At 38.9% G+C, this 22,197-nt stretch overlaps 1 protein-coding gene across 2 annotated transcripts in view; it reads left to right on the top strand.

Annotated features, from left to right (window-relative positions):
* LINGO2 (leucine rich repeat and Ig domain containing 2) overlaps positions 1-22,197 on the top strand; it is a 1,137,445-nt gene that overhangs the window by 1,002,357 nt on the left and 112,891 nt on the right. The gene's annotated exons all lie outside the window — the stretch shown is intronic.

Raw genomic sequence — 22,197 nt, 5'->3', positions numbered from 1 at the left:
GAAATAAAAAGAGATTATGGGCTAGAAGTTGAAGGAATTCAATGAGGACAGAACAGGTGAAACTGGAGGATGAGAGGAGATCTTCCCTGAAATGAAGAAGATAACTCCCGCCTTGATTGCCATAGGGGTCCTTTTGCTTCAGTTCTCAATTGGTAAGGAGGCATTAATGGCCACAAACAAGTCCGACAGGAATGTTGGCTGACAACATCGTCTGAACAATGAATTTCTATTAATTTTCTTTGTAAGACTCAAATGTGACTGCATTTATATCCTTACAAAAGAGTAAGCTTTAATTCCTCATTCAGCACGTGTTCATTTCCCTGCAATCCATGTGACATTGTTCAAATCTTTATTAGCATTACTACATTATATTCTGATTTATCTATTTACTCATTCCTTCTGCCTGCATCCCACCAAACTAGGAGTTAGCTGTTATAAAGCAAGGAGCATTGCATTATCGTTGTGTATCTAGTGTCTAGCACGCACTGAGAGCCCATAGTAAGAGTCTTTTGTTGCTCTAGACTGAGTGGTCCCGCTAGTATTACAGTGGGAGGGGATCTCCTACAGTATTCTTTCCTGATTTCATTCATTCCCTCAATTATCAAATAATTTTTAAACTCCTATTGTGTTTTTGGTACAGAACTAGGTGTGAAACATGAAATAGTGAGTAATGCAGTCCTGGCCCCCTGCAGCTTACTATCTAATGAAAAAACAATTGAAACAAATTATTTCACAAATAGTATTTTGAATTTAGTTGTATTAAATGCTAAGAAGAAAAATTATATTAAATACTAAAAGGAAAAGTACACAGAGCTGAGAGAGCAGAGAGTACAGTAGATTCTGGGGGCAAGAACATGTTGCAGAATTGGTAGTAGGTTCACACTTGAAGAATGTATGGCTCTTGGCCAAGTGAAGAAACAGTAAAAGAACATTCCAGACAGAGACCAGAATGATGGAAAGGCCTAAGTTGTGCTACCAAGAGAATCCAGCCCATGTTGACTTTGGGGAGGAGTGGTGGAAAATGAAATTGGAGAAGGTTTGCTAAGACCAGACTCTTCCTGGCCTCAAAAGCCACTTTGTCAATATGAGTCAATATCTCAAGAGTATTGTTAGGGCTTTCAGTGTATTAAGAGATTAGTATGGTCATATTTACATTTTTAAAATCATCCTGGCTTTCGTATGAAGAATAGAACAACAACAACAAAATGTTCCATGGTGGGAGGCGGGAACCATCCTATTGGGATGGTTCAGGTGAGGTACAGTGGTGGCTTGGGCCAGGGTGATGGCGGTTATGATGGAGAGAATGGACGGACAATATTCACATATACTAATGGAATAAATCAACGAGTCTTATTCACTGATTATACTTATGAATCGAGGGAGAGGACGAAGCCTAGGTTTCTTCTATTTCTTATCCACACTGTATTTAAGCCTTCCTCATAGAATGAACAGTATACTATAACAAAACAAACAAAAAACAGAAGTCAGATGAATTGTGCAGGTATATTTTTAAAATAGTCTTATTGTTTAGGGACACTTTGTTGTAATCAATCAAATGGCCATTTTATCGTTAGTGGTACATACTTGACCCCATTGATACTCTTAGTCAAAGTACATGTGATAGGGCCTAGGCTTTTGCATGAAATAGGTGACCTATCACCTTGAGGAGTCCTCAGTTATTTTGTTAATCTAATCAGTAATACTATTATTGTTACCGCACTGCCTGGTACATCCAGTCTCTCTATAGTTTGACTATAATGTTTTGAATTAAAAGTCAGTGTGACCTATAGCTTCTAAGGTTTGTTTTAAATTTTGGTGACCACTAGCACCCTTGCAGCACGAATCACATTTCAACGTCAGCCGAAAAGAGTACCCATAACCTGAAAGTTAGGAAAAATAGTCATCCTCTCCTATCCAAAATACAAACATATTCACCAGTTCCTCTCATCACAGCATCATCTCATTATCAAAACATTCTGTATCTCATGGAAGCCATGGGCCCTTGCCAAGATGGGGGCAAGCTTTGGCGGCTCCACTTTCTCTCTCCCATGTGATATTCTTCTTGTGAACTCTTGGCAACTTATATAACACCTACAAATTGGCAACCTAAACATCTCCATGTGGAGTTAGGAATTCCTCTTTTAATCCATATGTGCTTTTACCCATGACCAGCATCTCCACATAAAAATGCCTGAGTTATACCCAGGATATCTAGCATGCAGAGAAAAGGAGAAGAATCCATGCCCGAGGGTATAACTGTATTCTATCAGGAAAGGCCAGGTGCTAAGCAATCTATAATCTGACCTAAAGACGCTATACAGAGGAACAAAAGTGAGCCGAGCGCAGGCAAACCATGAGGGTAGGTTTGAGAAATAAATAGCAACAAAGATATGTGTAACATTACAAACTTTTAAAAATCTGTTTCTAGAACAAGTGGAGAAGTATTGGCCCAAAACCCTTTGTAGACATTCCTTCAACTAGGAGTCCAGCCTATCTCCACTCTTTCCTGTCAGCTCCCCCAGGTTTAAGCCTACCTTTACGTCACTTACTCCCTGCTTGCCAAGGGCAGGGAGGCAGGACACCTTGGTGTTGAGGTTGATCTTGCAGTAGTTGCAGGGAGGGGGTGGGGATTGTCTTTGTACCAAATGCTAATTGAGGTGCAAAGCTAGCAGAACATGTCAGTGGTGGTGGGCGTGGCTGGAAATTGTGGGTATTCTTATGCTGAAGCATATATTTTTCTTGAATGGCTTTTGCAGGTCATACTGAAGGTGTTCTGCCTTTTAGGAGAAACGTATGTAATTTCTTTGAAAATTCTGAATGGAAAATTTTCTGAGTTCAGACATAGTACAAATGTTAAACTTTTAATGGTGAAATTCTGATTAGATAGCTGTTTAATTTTGCAAATACCATGTGACTGGTTTAGATATGTATGATTATCATCTAATTATTCCTGAGGTGGATTTTGTGCCATTAGTGTCCACTTAAGGCCTACCTCCTCTTCCTGCTAAGAGGCCACCCAGGGTGCAGTATGTTTCCAAGCAACTGGAGGTGAGAGGATGTCTGCTATTGGTCCGTTAGAGGAACTTTCACAGCTAAATTTGAGGGCCTGATAGGATGGGAGAAACAGGGTGGTATAGAGTGGTCCTACTTTTTGGCATGGTTTTGTCCCGGGGCAAGAATCTCCTCTCCTCCTCAAGGTCCTTCTAGCTGGACTAAGAAGCAAATTGACAGGAGACTGATGACAAGAGAAAACAAAATTCAATTTTGTATGTACAGGGAATCCATACAGATAGGGAAATTCCAAAGACCAAATAGTGTACCGATGTCATCCTGAACTAAGGAGAAGGAGGTAGGATTCTGGGACTTGGAAGGAATGCAGTCTGCAGGAAGATGAAACAGAGTAAGTGTTCAGTCAACAAATGTTTGCTGGGCCTCTCAAACAATGGGGCAGAGAGGACTTAGACCTAACAGGCCTTGCAAGGTTCCTCCCAGACCATGCCTGGTTCATAGTATAGTGTAGTTATCTATGGTGATAGCTCTCTTCTTGGAGCAGGTCCTCTATCTAAATTCTGTTTAGCCGGGAGTAGGAGAGGCAAAGGGCCTTTCCTGAATCTGCTGCATTTTTATTGCTTCTAACTCCAAATAATCTTCCTGCCACAATGGCCTGCCCTTGCTCTGCTCCTACAGTTTCACTTCAAATGTTGTTAATGAAAGACATGAAAATCGAGTGCTAGTCTCCTGTGTAGCTTATTAAATGGATTAGAGGGTCAATGAAAAAAATTCTCAATATCCACCTGCAGCTTACATAGGACTCTTCCCATAGGTTACCAAATGCACGGGGTTATTGTTCTATCAGAAGAACAGACTTTTTGAGTGTAAAACATACAGATACAATGAAATGCTTGTCCTTTTTCCCCCCTGCCTCTTCACTTTTTCGTCTTGCAAAATACCGCTAGATTTTTTTTAACCAAATTTAGAGGGAACGTTCAAGATGGTCTTTCTTATAGGATAAACCACGACATACTCTGAATTCTCTGGGAGTTGTGGAGGTGAGGGGAGGGTCTAGTTCCTGTTCCTTCCCGCAGCTTGCTAGGATAGGAGCTGCAGCGGGCCGGGGGGTGGGGGGGTGTTCACTGGGCAATAGCTACCATTCTCCCCAGCCTCTCAGCTGAAGTCATCTTTTTAATGAAGTTACTCTCCTTCCTATGGTGGTCAACTCTGTGTCTCACAGCCATTCTCTTCCCTAATTAGGTCACATCCATCATACCAGATTTTGTGAAAATAGTTCTGCTACTCAGGAGATATTTCATACTAATTATAAATAGCATTTGGCCGTTTGGCCTTTGCAAAGAGCTCCTCGTTCAGGTCCTACTTACCGCGTGCCTGCCATGTGCCAGATCCTCTGTGAGGTGCCAGACCCAACACGTATTTAGAGGATTCACAATTTGCAAGAAACGTGGCAAGTGACATGATAGTTACCTTCCTCAAGTATGTGCCTTCATTACCAACTCCTTAAAAATTGCTCTGGCCCATCTCCAAAGCTGTGCATGATCACAGAAGGTGGAATAAAAACCATTTAGCTCCTGGGAAAGGCATTCACATTTCGAGATCTTCCCAGGACACGGTTCGCAGCGCTGGCTTTCTCATGCCTCGGTCGCCAGCACTGATGCTCTTAGTCGAGAATCTAAAAATGACCCTCTAATAGCAAGGGATTTTCGAGGGTAGTAGCGCGCTGCATTTTCAGACTAGAAGCTGGTGCTTTTAAAATGCCATTTTCCAGGAACGAAAGGGTTTCTCGAGTGTTGAAAAGTGTCCTGATGTAACTGACATTAAACATTAAATGACATTAAACATTTAATTGGGAAAATACCAAAAATTTTGGCGAAAGTGACAGTTGAGGGAAACTGACGTTTAATGAGTACTTACTATGTGCTAATTGCCGCAATAAATACAGTTTGCGAATGACTCCCTTTAAGACCGGTGACCCTAAGATATTGGTATGCTGAAAGCAAGTTCCACCGCCGTGCCATAGCCTGATTCACCCAAACGCCCATCTTTGTCATTATCAGAACAAAGAAACCTTTGCTTCTTGTCAGAGATTGCCACTAATGCTCCCGGTAATGACCAGGGATCTTTTCCACGGAGGTGTCTGCAGCAGTGTGTCAAGGAAATGAGTCCTTTCATTCTGGAAGAAAATGTGCTGTATAAATTGCCTCTTACACTCCTATCTCTTAGGCAGCAGAGTCTTAGAACTGGTCTCAGAATTCATGTGAAGGCAGAGCCCCCGCCCCATTGAGCCCTGCAGCGAGGGGAACGAGGAGAAAGAAAAAGAGCATGGATTTGGAGGTCTGACTACCTGGTTTAAATCTTACCTGTACCACTCGCTAACTCCGTGACCTTGGGCAAGTTACTTAGCCTCTCTTGGCGTTAAAACGGAAATGGTGGTAGCACTTAACTTGTGAGGTTGTGATAAGAATTAAAAGCATGTAAAGCATATAAAGCACTTAGGCCAATGCCTGGTGCATGATAAGGGCCCGATAAACTAACTATTTTTATGACCTTAAATAAAATGTTCACTGTCATTAAAGATGTGACATTCTTATTATTGTGCACACAAATAAGGAAAGAAGCTGGTTGGTCTTGGAAAGTGAAAAGTGCCTTTGAGTTTTTTCAGGTTTGATCGGAATCCCGTGCTAATGGATCTGTTTCTGTGGTTTTCACTGGGTGGCATGCTATATGGTTTTCAACTCTCAGAGGACTTGGACTTGAGATATGCCAGCACTTTATCCGTGCACCCCAAGGGGGAGTGTTGGGTGGGGAGGAAGCCAGAACTGGACCGAATCGTGACTACTATGGGGTTTGTAAAGATAGAATTTGGTTTTAAAATTTGGCTTTTATCAAGATAGCTTGATGATAAAGAACAGAATCGAAGGGGCAAAGCAATCCCAGCCAGGGTCCTAATGTGCATCCTAGAAGCAGGTCTTGTGGGGGCGCCTGGGTGGCACAGCGGTTAATTAAGCGTCTGCCTTCGGCTCAGGGCGTGATCCCGGCGTTATGGGATCGAGCCCCACATCAGGCTCCTCTGCTATGAGCCTGCTTCTTCCTCTCCCACTCCCCCTGCTTGTGTTCCCTCTCTAGCTGGCTGTCTCTATCTCTGTCAGACAAATAGATAAAATCTTTAAAAAAAAAAAAAAAAGAAGCAGGTCTTGTATGTTGTCTAGAATATATCTGAACTATGGCTGTTTATTTAACACTTAATTATGGCAAGCCATTCGATAAATATATAGATATGTAGATAAGTAGATTCGTATATATATTTATTTTCAAGAACATTTTTCATAGACAATTAATTGATGTGGTAGGCTTTTTATTCAGCAGTTTGTAAATTGGGCAGCATCCAATCCAGCTGACGGAAAGGAGGTTAGACAAGCTATGCAAGGTGAGAGATTTTTATAGACCAAGGCAAGAAGGAACAAGGAAGTCATACGAGGCACCTGCTGGTGGATCAAAGCAGAGCTACTTTTTTTTATATTGTGCAAAGGAAGGTCTTGGAACCGGATTATGTGCTAAGCAGACAAGTTCTGATACGTGACCATAGGCCCTTCTCTTCTGGAAAAACCAACATAGCAATTTAGCTAAGTTCTGGTTTGCTGACAATATTATATATACATACTTATTATATCTACATATTAACATGTCTATGTATTAACATATATATAAATGGTTGGGAATGCTGTAACCAAAGTGTTCCTCCTGCTAGCAATTCCTCCTTGCTAGCAATTGTCCCTGTACTGAAGGAAACTTCAGTAAGATTATAGATCTGAGGTGGACGGTGAAAAACTGCCGACAGTGATTGCACTGAAGTCTCACAAGTACACGACCAAGTTGGAAGTCAGGGTTGCACTCTCCCAGTCAGCCAGGGTTTGCTGCGTTGTGCACGATACCATTTGGCTGTGTTTTTCCCTTTGAAAAATGACCAGTAAGCTCACTTTTGACATATATAAATTCCCAGTTTATAGCTTTAAGATGAAGCGTGCATGAACTAGCTTTAAGGTCTCTTTACCTTTTCTGAGGCGGAAGAAATGAGATTGGGACCTCAGGAAGCTCGGCCTGCACATACTAGAATGTCCGTAAATGTATTCTTTGCTTCCAATGAGGGAAAATAATGGAGGTGTTTGGGAAGGAAAACTGCATTTTAAAGTTAGTTACCCTGGCTGCCTATCTTATAAAAACTGCATCTGGGGACTCCAGACTTTGAGAGGAGAGCAATAGAATGCAGGTGTTTTCTATTCTTCCTAGTCTAGTCTTATCCTCTTTTTTTTGAATCTGGACCAGCATCATCTTTTCATTCTGAAAAGAGTGCAGCATTTCTCCACAAGTTGTTTGTGGCTTTTTGGTTTTTTATTTTTGGGGTTTGTGCTTGTTTTTGTTTTTCCCAGCTCAGAAACATCTGTGCGCACATGGATGTTTTATTATCTAAAATACTTGCACTGTGACATAAAAGGTTTTCAGTGGAAAATTGGCTTCCTTCACACTGCTGTACTCCTGCTCCTTGTAAGTGGGATATATTCCTCCAGAGTTGTCCTATATAAACATAAGCAAATATTTTTATACAGCTGTTTACTTCTTAATATAAATATGAATGTACTACACACATGCATTGTTTTGTGTTAAAAAACAAAATTCAACTGAGGGTATTTGAAGATCTAATTGGCTTTATTAAATGATTCATAAATCAGGCAGCATCCCTTCTAGCAAGCAGAGGGGAGCTCTGCTATGCCACATGAAAGACAGATTTTTAAAGACAGAGAGGGCATTAGAAAAGGAAGGAATGGTTCAGCAAGGAATGAATTGTTGAGGCAAGGTTGCCCTCCGAAGATAAGCAAAAAGGGTGTATCGGTAATTTTCCTAGTATTGACCAGGAAATTCCATGTTGATTGGTTAAACAAAACTCCTGTGGGGTTATAACTGCAGTTAGGCTAGGTATTAAATCTTGGTTTACTGCCTTAACCTAAGTGACGCCATTTTGGGCCTGCGGTTTTCTTTTTCACATTTGGTTTACTTAATAATTTACCTGTAGAGATTTCCTTATCTTTGTACATAGACAGCTGCCTTATTTTACTTGCAAACACAACATTTTGGTAAAATACCTCCCAGGTGCCCCTTACATTGTTTCTCTTTGCTTTTTGGCCACATGCTATTCTTCGGGACTTCTTTTTCCATACTGGGGACTTGATGTGTCCCAAATGGGTCCTGCTCTCTTGATCCCTCTCATGAGCTAACAAGGTATCCATCCTCCTTTCCATGTCCCACTTTCTGGGGTAACTGGAATGTTTTCCATGCCATGGGGGCTCTGCCTCATCTTTACCAGTGAGGTCTAAGACTGACCATCATTAGTTCTAATAATCACAGATTAATCACCTTGGACAATCTCACTTCTCAGTTTCTGACTCAGTAGGATGTTTTTGTTTTTGTTTTTTTGATGCATCAGAAATATGTTTCATCAGTGCTAAACAATTAATCTTACCCTGCTGGCATATTCAGTTAAAAACCAGACTGGGACAGCTCTAATGCCTCCGAGGCCCTCAGAAAGATACCTAGATGTAAGAATCATTAAAGGTTGATATGTCAAAGCCTTGCCTTGTCCATTTTTGTACCCTGAAGGTTTTGAAGGTGCTTGGCATGAGTCAGTTGGAAGGCACCCATTTTTACTATTGTTTCCGTGGTCTAGGAGTTGCAGATAAGACTTTGCAGGGTGTGACTTTTATATCTCAGTGAAATCAAATTTATGTCTGATAAGCATTTTATATTGTAGAATGTACTATAACATTTAATTGTAAATTATGGTATAATGTTTATGAGCATAAACTTCAGGGTCAGCTAGACTCTGACCTTGAGCAAGTTATTTGACCTAAGTCTCTGAATCTTCATCTGTAAGGTGAGATTAATAATACTTTATAGCTCTAGGTGTATTTAGAAGTTTCAATTAAATATTGTGTATAAAATTCGCACAAAGTATCGATAAAGTTGTCAATGGTAGTTGTAACCTTAAACTGAAGCCCCATGTGCCACGTCCTACATAAGATTTTCTCATACCTTCACCCTCCAGGGGCCCTCAGCTGTTTTAAATCCATTCTAATCCCTGGCTTTTTCTATTCCCAGGGGAATTACTTTTGTAGGCTCTCTAGCCCATGGACCTCCGCAATGCCCAGTAGTGCTCGATGAAGCACCTATCATGTGCAGGTCAATGTCTTTGGTATTCCACAACTAATCAGAAGTGTTTCATTTTGTTTTTGGTTTTGGTTTTTTTGAGGTAAAAATACCATTGAATAAATGAACAGGATTTGGCGTAGACAGTTTGATTTCTAGTTCTTTCATCTACTCTGTAACATTGGGCAAAATGAGTCTCAGTTTCCTCATGCATTACATGAAAATAAGAACACCTCCTTCATAGGTGTGAACAGACTATCTTGATAAATTTGAGGGATTAGATATGATAATATTGATAAGTACCTGACACATGCCGTGTGTCTGTAAACGAGTCATTTCTTTCCTTCATTGAGCACACGTGCTTGCTATCTATTTAGTTATTTCCTTGGGATAGAGATAGATCCTGTTTTATTAAAACATTTTGCTTCTGTCCTTCCATCTTGAGTGGTTATGTGGGGGCCAAGCCCCTGAAGGTGTGTGATAGATGCCGAGTAAATGATACTTTGAAATTCTCTTTGAAAGCCAAAGAATATAAAGCGTTCAGTTAAGGTGTTTTTGATGCCAACAGAAGGTGTCCCTGTTAGAAAAATGCAATACCTCCAGCCAGACTAGAACAAATCCTTTAAGACTGTGTGCTGTAAGGGCTGTGTGTCTAGCCACTTTCTTTTCTGCCCTTGCTTTTCAGAATGTGCCAATTCCGTTTTAATTACTATTTCATCAGATTGTACTCTAAGGTCCAAGAAGGTCTAGGAAGATATGCACAACACAGTAAAATGACAGCATAATCATTATTAGTTAATTAAAAAAATGGATCCTAATCTTGAAGTGACACACAACGTACAATTACTTGGATATGAATTTCCCAACACACATGTCATCTTAACTATTCTTTATTCCTTCCCTTTGACTTCTAGATCAATTCCAGGTTTTGCTGTTATTATAGTTAACACTTCTCCAGAAAAAGTGATCACTATTGATTAATGAATATATCTGATGGCCTTCTCAAGGTTAGACATTCATTAGATTTAGTATGTATGCTCCTAATGTGACATCAGTATCCAAAGTTGAGAAAGAGTGAGAATATATCTCAAACTGATTACATATTGACTCTGTGCCAGGCATTGTGCCTGTGGCATTTTATTTAATCTTCATGGTGGCCAACTCTATCCTGAAACTATAAAGAGAAGGGGACTCCAGGAAATAAAATTCCTGACTTTCACTTTGTAATACAAAGGAAATTTTATTTATTTATTTATTTATTTATTTATTTATTTATATTTATTAGAGAGCAGAGTAAGACAGTGAGAGCACGAGTGGGGGTGAGGGGCGGTGGAAGAGGGACAAGCAGACTGCCCACTGAGCGGGGGGCCTGATGCAGGCTCGATCCCAGGACCCTGAGATCATGACATGAGTCAAAGGCAGACGCTTAACCAACTGAGCCACCCAGGTGCCCTGCAAAGGAAATTTTATAATAGGGTGGCATTTATGCCAATTCAATAACAGTCAGTGATAGTCAATCTATTGGGAGGAGAAAGCATCTTTTTCTTGTAACCTGACCCCTTAGAACAAAAGCGTCTTATGGAAGTGGGTTCTAAATAATATCCAGTGGCTCAGCCATATGGGAAGATTTATCACTTCTTGGCGAGCCAGACTTGTTCTACAGAGTCTAAAGGGACCAAGGCTAAGGATTTCAGAGTTCCCCATGGCTATCCTGTGGCAGGTGCTCGGACTTCCTGCCTACAGGGACATCTCTGCTTACCAAAAGCATGTCTTGTTTGGGAATCTTGTTCACGGACAAGATGTTTAGCAAAACATGTGGGTTTCAGAGTGTAATCCTACTCTTGAAGGAAGGCATTGAAAACTGGAAGGTGCCTTCAATTTAGTGGGGAAGCAGGCAAGGAAGGAAAGAATTATAATGTCACACAGATCAGTACCAAGACAGAGGTTAAGCCCTGGAGTTATGGAAGTATACCTGGAGGTAGGGGCAGTCAGTGATCAATATAAGTCATTGAAATGATGCCATAGTGAAAATTGGATCCCACTAACTCAGGCCTTAGAAGGCTGCACAGTAACTAAAAGGACATCTAAAATTTGGCTCCAATTTTCCTGACTGAAGGATGATGAAATGGCAGGACAATCCAGAAAAAGAGGAAATTTTAACTCAGAAGAATCCAGAGTGAGAGAAAGGGACCCAGAGAGAGAGAGAGAGAACACTTCCTCTCTAAAAGTGGGGTATTCCCCTTTGTGAAGGGGAGAACAGAATTTAGTTTAAAGAAAGTAATAAAACTCAGAGAAACTGAAAATAGAGACTTCAAAAGCCCAGCTTAATGCTTTCAAAGCTTCTGTTATTTGCTCATTTATCTACTGCCATTTTCAAAATGTATCGTTGTGAAGCCCTACCCAATGTAGTTAGAGGCATACTCACAGCTTTGTAAGAATGAAAATTCTTCATTAAAATGGGACTGATTTCCACACTAAGATAGACTGAGACGTTTGGCCCTAAATCAAGCAATCAACAACAAGATTTTTTTTTTTTTTTTAAATCTGACACTTCGGAATTGTATTGAAGGTTTTTGTGTTGAGTTTGAGTGCAGACTGGTTTTTGTGCTCGTGCTGAGATGCTGTAACTTTCCATTACCAGTTTGAGATGAGATCTTTCGAAATCAGCAATTAAAGGTCATGGCCCTAAACTTTCATCTCTTTTAATAAGGTTTCAAAGAATGATTTTCTGTTTCATTCACCTTTGATATGCTTCAAAACCCAAGGTGACATGGGAGCACCCCTACCTACTTCTGGCAGGAAGGCATACCGCAAAAAAATGAAAGTATTGAATCAGAAGTTGAGAGTGTGAGAGCACGTGTCAAGCATAAAGATCAGATCTAATTAAGAAGGTTTCTGTGATCAAGAAATCCAATGTGTAATCAGAAAGCAGTACCTTAATTGATACTTGACTCCTGTCAAATTCTATTTGCATGGAAATAATAGACATTCCCTCAGTGTTTTCACTGTGTATTGATTCCGTATCACTGTATACATTTGCATTGGCTACTTTTGTGTGACATGAAAAGAAAACGCACCTTGAGGGGGAAAAAAAAAAAAAGGCCACCGTTTAAAGAGAATTGATTCTGCACTACACACTCAGCCAGGCCATTTTCATGTATTCCTTCATTTAATCTTTATAATACATCTAAAAAAAAAAAAAAGAGGGCTTGCATTTCCCATTGTACAGAGGAGGAAACTGATGTTCAGCCTTATTAAGTCACCCAAGGTCACACACAGTAGTAGAGCTGAGGTTCAAGACTGTTCTCTATGTGTGTACAACCCATTCTCTACTCAGAATGGCACAAAATCCCTGAGTTTTGTATTTGAACTTGCCATGAATTGTAATGGAAAAATATACCCTTCTTATAAAATTCTGAACATTACATTTGGACCCAAATAAACATTCCCATTATACATCATCATAAAATCCATAGCCAACTCTAAAATTAAGGCATTTGTTTCCTCTTTTATTTCCTTTTTGAGGATTTTCCAATGGTTCATCCTAAGAGGTGATTTCTTCCAAGTAATTTTGTGTATAAGCTAGATGAAAAAGCCAATGTCAAAAAAAAAAAATTATAGTAGTTAATCTTACCCAGACATGGCCCCTTCTCCTTTCTGGGGATATTTGGCAATATCTGGAGACATTTTTGCTTGTCACAACTGGAAAAAATGTGGTTGTATCTGGTAGGCAAAGGCCACAGATGCAAATAAATATCCCCAATGCCTAGAACAGCCCCTACAACAAAGAATTATCTGGCCCAAGTTGTCAGTAGTGTTGAGTTTGAAAACCCTGATTTATAGTGTTATTCTCAATTAGTGAATCTTCCAGAAAGGAAGTTTTGGACTCAACCTAATTAAAATGCAATTTATCCTGTTTCCAGGTGGTCCTCCCTCCCCACAAATAATGTATCCCACTTGCTGTTGTCCAATGACTGATGGCTTTTCCATTTCAGAGGTCCAAAGATGTTCTCCTCATGGCCCCTTCTTATTGAAGCTGAAAGTACCTGCTCTCAGTCATTTTTCTTGATTAACGCTACACTCATGTTGACATTTAAGTACCCATACTTTAAACCTTTCTTCGCTAATTCCAGAAGCCATGCATTCAACAAATATTTGTTGTCTACCATGAGCCATCCTCTGTTCTAGGCTTTAGGGATGCAGTGGTAGCAATTACAGGTAGGATCCCATTACTGCATATACTCTTGTGAAGGGGAAATAGGCAATAGAGAAATAAGGTAATTATCACAGAGAGATGCTTGCTTTGAAGACAAATAGGTTGTTCTGATAATAACTGGGGAGGTAAGAGGAGTTGTCATTGAGGAGGTAACATTTAAACTAAGATGCAAATGACAAGAAGAAACCCATTTAAAATTCTGAGTTTCTTCATAGCCATTAGCAATGGTTTTTATGATGATGTATAATAGGAATGTTTATTTGGGCCCAATTGTAATATTCAGAATTATAAAAGAAGGGTGTATTTTTCCATTACAATTCATGGCAAGTTCAAAGAATTTCAGACAAGGGGACCAGAAAAATCCAGTCAGATGTTCAAATGAATAGGAAAAAAGCCAGCATTATTTGATTCTAGTGAAAAGATGAGAATAAGAGGAGCAAGGGCTGGAAAAATTACACCAGGCCAGATCAGGTAGAGCTCATATGCCATAGTAGAAATTCAGATAACTCTTTTTATTGGAGTAAAATGCCGTTAGAGGGTTTTAAGCAGGGACATGAGAAAATCTGATGTGTGCTGTGAGAGGTAACTTTGGCCACTATTTGGAGAATGTCCTATGAGGAGTCACAAGTAGAAACTGGAGTCATGAAGTTGGTTTTAGAAATGATGGGAGATGTTGTGGGCTTAGACTATGGTGTAGCAATGGAGATGGGCAGAACTGGTTGTTATCATGAGTTATTTTGGAGGTAGAGCTGATAGGCTTGATGACAAGCATGGTGTAAGGGAAAGATAGATCAAATGTGATAGTTAATTTTTTTACTTCTGCAATTGGGTGGAGAATGATGCCATTTGCTGGGATGTAGCACGCTAACAACTGAACAGATGAGAAGGAAATGTCACATGGCCTATTTGCAGCTGCTATTTTTGATGTGACTTTCAAGTAATGATGTCAAGGATTCAGGATAGATGAATCTTGAGATCAGTAAGGAGATCAGAGATGGCGATGTAAATCTGGGTGTTGTTCTCATGCAAATTGCATTTTAAACCTTGAAACTGAAGGAGATGGCCTGAGGAGTGTATATATTTTATAGAGAAAAGAAAGGCACTGGGGGCAATCCAACCTCCAAGAGCTGGCATCCATTCTTGATAAAAAGAATTTTAAGTATCAATAAGTGGACAAGAGGTACCACATGGAACAGAGGCCATCTGAAACATTATTATGCTCATTTAGTGTGCTCTAAACTGAACTATGTACGTGTGCATAGAGAAAAAGAAGAGGGTGGGGAGAAAGATAAAGAGAGGACAAGTTTTAAAATCATGAAGTAGTTGGGTCACCTGGGTGGCTCAGTTGGTTAAGGACTGAACTCTTGATCTCAGCTCGGGTCTCAGTCTCGGGGTTGTGAGTTCTAGCCCCATGTTGGGCTCCATTGGAGCCTACTTAAACAGTCATGAAGTGGTCTAACGAATGTAAAGTTGCATTATTAATTCTTTTAAAGTAACTGGCCAGAAGAGTAAGAAACCCATACTATAACCTACACTATACTGAAATAAAAATAAATAGCCCAAAATGCTTTTGGAGAGGTTAACTTGTGTTGATCAGGTCCTTCCTGGGGTCTTTTTGGTGCAGGCAGTAGAATCATCACCTTCATACACTGAATACACTCTCCTAAAACCCTAGTGTTTTTACCTGCTAAGTTAAATTTTGTTCAGTCATGTTTATATTCAAATGTTAGACTCTGTAATTCCCTGGATTAAATTTCATCTTTCTAGGCTATTGAGACTCTTTTGAAACCTGACTCTACTATAAAATGTAATACTTTTCTTTCTAGTCTCTTCATCACCTCCAAATTTAACCAGTATGTCTTCAGCCAAGTCTTAATAAAAATTTTGGTCAGATGAAAACCAAGGACCTGAAGGGTTTCCCCATTTCACCAGAGGCTCCATCTCATTAGACATCACAGTTCACTTTGGATACCATCAATTAGGCATCCATAAAATTGTATAAGTGTCAAACCCTTATTTTCACCTTTGTCTCCATTTTTTACATACAAACTAGCTGAAATATGTTCCCACCCTGTCTATAAGAAGTTACTAGCAAAAGAGTCTAGAGATGTTACCCCCAAATCAAGCAAGGTCAGTATGATATAAGTTGTTGCTAGAGAATATATGGGAGCTCCCAGGATTGCCATTTCTTTTTTAATTGCTTACAAATCTCTTTATAATATAGCCTATTTTAAAATCCTATTTAGAAATGTCTTTAGTTTCACTAAGGTGTTTTGAAAAGATACTTCTCTAGGCAGTCCTTTAGTGCCTCTTCTGATCTGGATATTCCTCAGTTACCACTGGCAGCAATGTTGCAATCTAACCTTCAGTTCTGTCTGGGAAGGAGACACCCACTTCCTGAGTTAGGTCACCTGACTGGGCTTCAGTATCCTCTCACTAGCGTGTGTCTCCCTGACTGGCCCGATCATCCTTCTCGCCCAGAGATAATGTACTCAAAGTAGGAGGAGTAAAGGAGTTATGTTTTTTCTCTGTCAATACTTCACCAGCATATTTTTAGGCAAGAGCTGTATTTTATTTGTTGTGCTTTAAGTTTAAAAAAAAAAAAAAACAGATATTCTTAACCATTGCTTCAGTATAACATACGTGGCAGATAAACTACAAGCACGTGATTCTCTAGAGTTGAAGCCTAATCATCAAATCAGGCCTGCGCTTTTCCTTCAAAGGAGCAGTCAGATAGACTCCTTTTGACAAAGGGAAGTGAGATGCAAGTTGAACATGACTGAGGATGCTTGCTTTCTTGCGCTTTAAATTTTTTTCTGTCTTTTTCATTGTTGTCTTCTTTGTTTTGGGCAACTATATCAAAGAAGCAGCAGAGCCTCTTAAACATCTCTGGGTAACATTGGAGTGAACTTTGGTTATTAGTTTTTGCAACTGCTTGATTCAATTTAGCTGGCATTGCAATGAAAATGTTCTTCCTCGGTGGTGATGAAATAACACCTTGTGTTGTCATTCCCTCCTAGCCTAAGTTTTTGTTTTCTTTCTCTGGGAAAAACGAAGGCATCAGTTTTGATTCATTTAATTAGATGAAAACTTAGGTTCCCAGAGTATGGAAGGCCTTAAACGGTATTTTTGAGTGAATGAATGTGTCCATGTGAGTAAATATAGCTAATAAAATATGACAAATGTATATCATGTTTACATATAAATTCTTAAGTTGTCAAATTCCTATCCCTTACTATAGGATAATATGCAAAATATGACCACATTTTAGTAAGGCTCACTTGAGTGCATGAGAATATATTTCTTTTTTTAAAGATTTTATTTGAGAGGGAAAAAGAGCAGACCCATGTGCACACACCAAGGGAGAGAGGAGAGAGGGGTAGAGAGAGAGGGAGAAGGAAAGGGAGAGAATCTCAAGCAGACTCTGCACTGAGCACAAGCCCGTCACATGGCTCAGTCTCAGAACTCTGAGATCATGACCTGAGCCAAAACCAAGAGTCAGATGCTTAACCGACTGAGCCACCCAGGTGCCCCAAAAATAAATTTCAAGTGTGATTTTTTGGAAATGAATTCATCATACTCAATGCACTCCATCCTTTTGTTTTGTCTTACTCAACTCTTATTCCCTGTCAAGCATTTTGATTTATTAGGTTGTGGGCTGAATACTCACTGATTTATTCTATAAACAAGTGGTAAGTGTATAACACTTGAATGTATGCTGGTGTCACTTACTATGGTTCTACATGAGATAGAAACCTGTTGAGGTATAAAGTATAACGTGATTCAGACACATAAAAAATGTTAGTGAAAAGTGTCCTTCCTTGCTACGATCACTATACACACTTGTTTGGTCTTTTGTTGAAGACCAAAGAATGAAAAGAACAGGCTTTAGAATTTTGAGGATGAACTCATTGGTTTAGCTCTTAAAAGCAGCCAGAAGGAAAAGACAGCTCACCTACAAAGAATTAGCAGTGAGTTTTTACACATAACTTTCCAACAGCAATTGTGGAAACCAGAAGCCAATGGTGGAAGGAATCTGAAATGTGCTACCAAAAATAGCTGTCCACCTAAAATTTCAAACCTGATGGAACTATGTTTTCAACACCCAGGGTAAAATCCAATCATAAAAAACTTTAAAAACTGTAGTTTGTGAACAGAAGAACTTCACTTCTAAAAAATTATTTCAGAAAGAATTGATAGCAGAGAAAAATTGGAGATGAAAAAAGGAAAGTGAGCAAAGAAGATAACATATGTTAGTAGATTTAAGCCAATATCCTTTGAAAACAAACATATTAATGTCTAATTTGTGGAAGTACAAATGGAGAGGAAAAAGTAAAAGCTTGAAGTAAGCTATTTAAAAGCACTTTAAGTATCTTTTGATGAATGTTTACAATTTTAAGTAGTCAAATTTGTTAATTTCCCTTTGATTTCTGCTTTTTATGTCATGTATTACTTTGAGGGAAATACCCAGTTTTTTTTTTTCCCCTATGGATTAACATTTGTTCCAGTAATACCTTCTGAATGGCTCATCTTTCAGGAGGAGATCAGGATTAAAATATTCAAAGATACTTTTACTGTTTGAGAAGTGGTTAAAGACACTGATTAACTTTATTAAGTTTGCAAGTTTACACTTTAATGGTATCAACTAACAATGAAATTACTATATATAAAAAATATCAAACCAGTAGGGGGAAAATTGAGAAAAAAAATTGATCAGTCAACTGCATTTCTAATTAAAATTCTAATGTAATTGTAAGATGTATACAGAAAAGCAAAGGATCCTCTTCTTCATGAAGAAGAGCATGTGGGGGTAGTTCTGGTACCATATATCAAAAAGTGATTTAAAAACTGTTGTAGTGAACACATGACACACTGGTGAAGGAATAAACAAATAGACCAAGGAATAATATAAGAGACAAAATATTGCAAATCACTGAAGGCAAGATGAGCCATTTAGGAGTTACTGGAACAGCTGTTAATCCATATGGGAAAAAAAAATAACTGGGTATTTCCCTCAAAGTAACACATGGCATAAAAAACAGAAATCATATAGGAAAACTTAACAAATTTGACTACTTAAAATTGTAAACTATTCATCAATTAAAAAAAGAGTAGCTATAAATAGAAGATATTTAAACCACATAAAGGCAAAAAGGAATTTGTATCCTTAATATATAAAGAACTTCTTCAGCAAGAAAAAAAAAAACAAGCTACTTAAAAAACATAAAAGCAAGAGAATAAAGAGGCATTTCACAGAAGAGAAAACCCAACACAGCAATAAATACATGAAAAGATAGTCTCATTTTTAATCAAGGAAATGCAAACTAATACCACAACCAGCTACCGTTATACTCATCATGTTGGAAAATTTTTTCAAGTAGAACAAGTAGTCTTGGCGAGGCTGCTGAGAAAGAACTTTCATACATTTCTGGTATGTGTGTAAATATCTAGTAGAATTATTAATGTGCACATTTAATGAACTAGTGATTCTTTTCCTATATGTATAAGCTAGAAACAGTCTTATATATCTACAACAGAATAAATGTACAACATTGGTTATAATAATAAAAACTGGAAATAACACAAATGTCCAACAGGAGAATGAACAGATAAATTTGGGTTCAGTGTTAACTAAACAGCAGTGAAATGAATGAAACAGCTACTTACATCAACAAGAATTTCATAAACATAATATTGGACAGAAAAAAAGTCTTAAGAATAATACATTTGCTTGGATTCTCCTTATATAAAATTCAAAAATATGCAAAACCAAACAATATTTCAGGCTCTATACATATGTATTATAACTAAGAAGGAATGCCGGGGAATAAGTTCTGAATGCTGATGACCTATCAAGGGAGAGGAGGGAATGGCTTCATAAGAGGCAGCAGTGATACATGAATTACCCTATTTCTTAATGTAGGTCTTCTTTTAGCACTTTCCATGCATCTTATATATAATACATTAAATTGGATTACATATGTATAAAATTTTTTTATAATTTAAAAGAATAAAAAGTTAAATTGCTCATTCCCCACCTTTCTCATTTATCCTCATATAAAATAAAACCATCAAAATAAAGTGAATGCATTACAAAGCTTCCTTTAAAGCTTATTAAAATCAACAGTATTCATCTTTTTCACTAGAGAGATTCCTACATTTTTCCAGAAAAAAAAAATATATATATATATATGGTACATACAGCTGTCATTAATTAGTGCATATATCTGGCCTCGAGTAGGGGACTCTTCTCTCCAGGACTTAGTTTCTCCATCTGTCAGTTGAGGTGCTTGGATCAACAGACTCAAAACAGTTTTTTCTGTAGTAAGTTTCTATTGTACCCGTCTGGTATATAAACTTGAATGCCCTCTCCACCAGGCTGGAGCACACATTACAAAATGTGGTGTTCTGCAAGGCAATTCTGTCTTTCATCACTATACCTGCAGTGCCTAGGTAAAGTTCCTGGCATATGGAAGATGGTCAAATAAAGGTCGATGGGATAAAGGATTCTGGTATTATATGCTTGTGTGTGTTGGGCATGCTAAAATCTCATCCAGGAAGTCATTATAAAAGAAATTGGATGGTTTTATTCCACCATTGCAGGGATCATGGGTAATAAAGTATCAAAAAGATGAAACATTCATCAATTTTAAGATACACATGTTTCACATTTTGTCTTCTCTGAAATCAAGGTAGGACGTGCAATAGATAAGACCTTTTCAACGGTTGGCAGGCAGGCAGAAGTTGGGATGCAATTGTCATATCCTGATTATAAACAAGCTAATTATTCTGAGTGGCATGATAAACAACAGAATTCCCTTGATGCTTCAGTCAAGAAATTATTAAAGGAAAGAATGAGTCCTCCTTGTCCTCTGAAAAGCGTCCATTGACATATTCTGATACAATCAAGAAAATCCAGTTTCAAAAATGGTAAAATAGATATCCTGCTATTTTAGAAGAAAATCTTGGAGACATACATTGTAGATCACTTTTTTTAAAAGATTTTATTTATTTATTTGATGGAGAGATAGACCCAGAGAGCACAAGGTGGGGGAATGGCAGAGGGAGGAGAAGCAGACACCCCACTGAGCAGGGAGCCCAATGCAGGGCACCATCCCAGGGCCCTGGGATCATGATCTGAGCCAAAGGCAGACGCTTAACCCACTGAGCCACCCAGGCACCCCTGCAGATCAGTCTTTTAAAAAAAATCTCCATAAGGGGATGCCTGGCTGGCTCAGTCGGTAGAGAAAACGACTCTTGATCTCAAGTTTGTAAGTTTGAGCCCCATGTTGGGTGTAGAGGTTACTTAAAAATAAAATCTTTTAGAAAAGAAAGAAAGAAAATCTCCATCAAAAAAAATGTTCTTGATGGCACAGAGATGAAGATTGATTGGAAAAACAGATAAAAAAATCTGAGTTGAAAAATAAGTCAGAAGAGTTGGATGCTAAATGTAAATAGACTTGAGGAAAACCTTAACCAACATATGTGGCTTATACTTTTTATGTAGAAACCGGAGGATATATTTTTTTAAGTCTGTTCTAGTTATTGATGCTATCAAGACTTAAAGGGTTAATTCCCACCCACCATTAAATCAATTATAAAAACTGGAAGCCAGGAGAGGGCAGCAGAGAACTAACCTGAAGAGTTTTGTTTTGACTATATAAAGGGCACTTGACATGTATGTATATGAGCAGTTCATGTGTATGAACTAATGGCAGCCCCACAACAAAACTGGGGCAGGCCAGTTATTTCTCCTCACTCAATGGACAAGGAAACAGAGACTTGGGGAAAGTAAGTGAAGAGTTTGAGGAAGACCAGGTGAGGGATGATCTTTGCCTTATCTAAGAAGGAGAGTTGGACTTACATGTGTTCTTTTCCTTCAAATGCTGGTAAAACCTTTGAGAAGTCTGCTGGGTGGTCAGGAGGAGAATTGGAGATGGGGTCTGTTGAGATCCAGATCAGCGAAGCCCAGGAGCAGGGTGTGTGGTGAAGATGTCATGAAACAGGATGAAGATGTGAACTAAGCAATCAAACCAAAGACCAAGGGAGCTTAAGTAAACACCAAGCCCATCCATGATCACTAGTAAGCAGGAGACGAGTCTGAACTGAATTTAGGTACAGGCCAGAAAGGAAACCCCAGATGGCATGTTGTGCTAGGAGTGGCCTAAAAGCACCATAAGTACTGGGAGTGTCTCAGTCCCTGCCCTCTCTGGTCTTTAAGCGGCTTAGCCTCAATATATTGAAAAATAGAAAAGCTCTGGCCTCTAGGAAATATCTGAGCAAGACTCCGGGTATTTGGTACTGGTGAAGATATAAATGAAATGAACAAAAGATACTGGTTGTGTTTCTACCTCCCTTCCTAGCAATTAAAAAATCCGGAGGGAGAGTTTCTGCTTCATTTACTGAGTAGTTACAGTCTAAAACTCAAGTCAGGAAATGTAATATTCTGAAGCCCTACTGGGAAGGCATATATGTTTCTTCATTCCAAAGAAATTGCACTAAACCTTTTGGCCTGATAGGTATAGTCTAGGTGAAGTATTACTTTGTGTTGTCAGGATTCATTTCTGGACTGAGCAGTCACTTCATAAAGTGAGCTCTGTGGTTGGGATTTTGAAAGCTTTTGCTTCTGCTGAAGCTCAGAGATGGGAAACGGTCTGAGACAAACAGGTACAAACTTGACTTAAGATTCTCCTGCATGGCCTCCTCTGGGAACATCCCTGAAGAGGAAGGTTGAAAGGTATGCCTACAGCTCTGTTTTCTTAGGAAACGTG

The sequence above is a fragment of the Ailuropoda melanoleuca genome, chromosome 7, assembly GCF_002007445.2.
Source record: "Ailuropoda melanoleuca isolate Jingjing chromosome 7, ASM200744v2, whole genome shotgun sequence".
NCBI lineage: Eukaryota > Metazoa > Chordata > Mammalia > Carnivora > Ursidae > Ailuropoda > Ailuropoda melanoleuca.
Note: the sequence above shows the minus strand (reverse complement) of the source record. Positions and strands in the feature narration are given on the sequence as shown.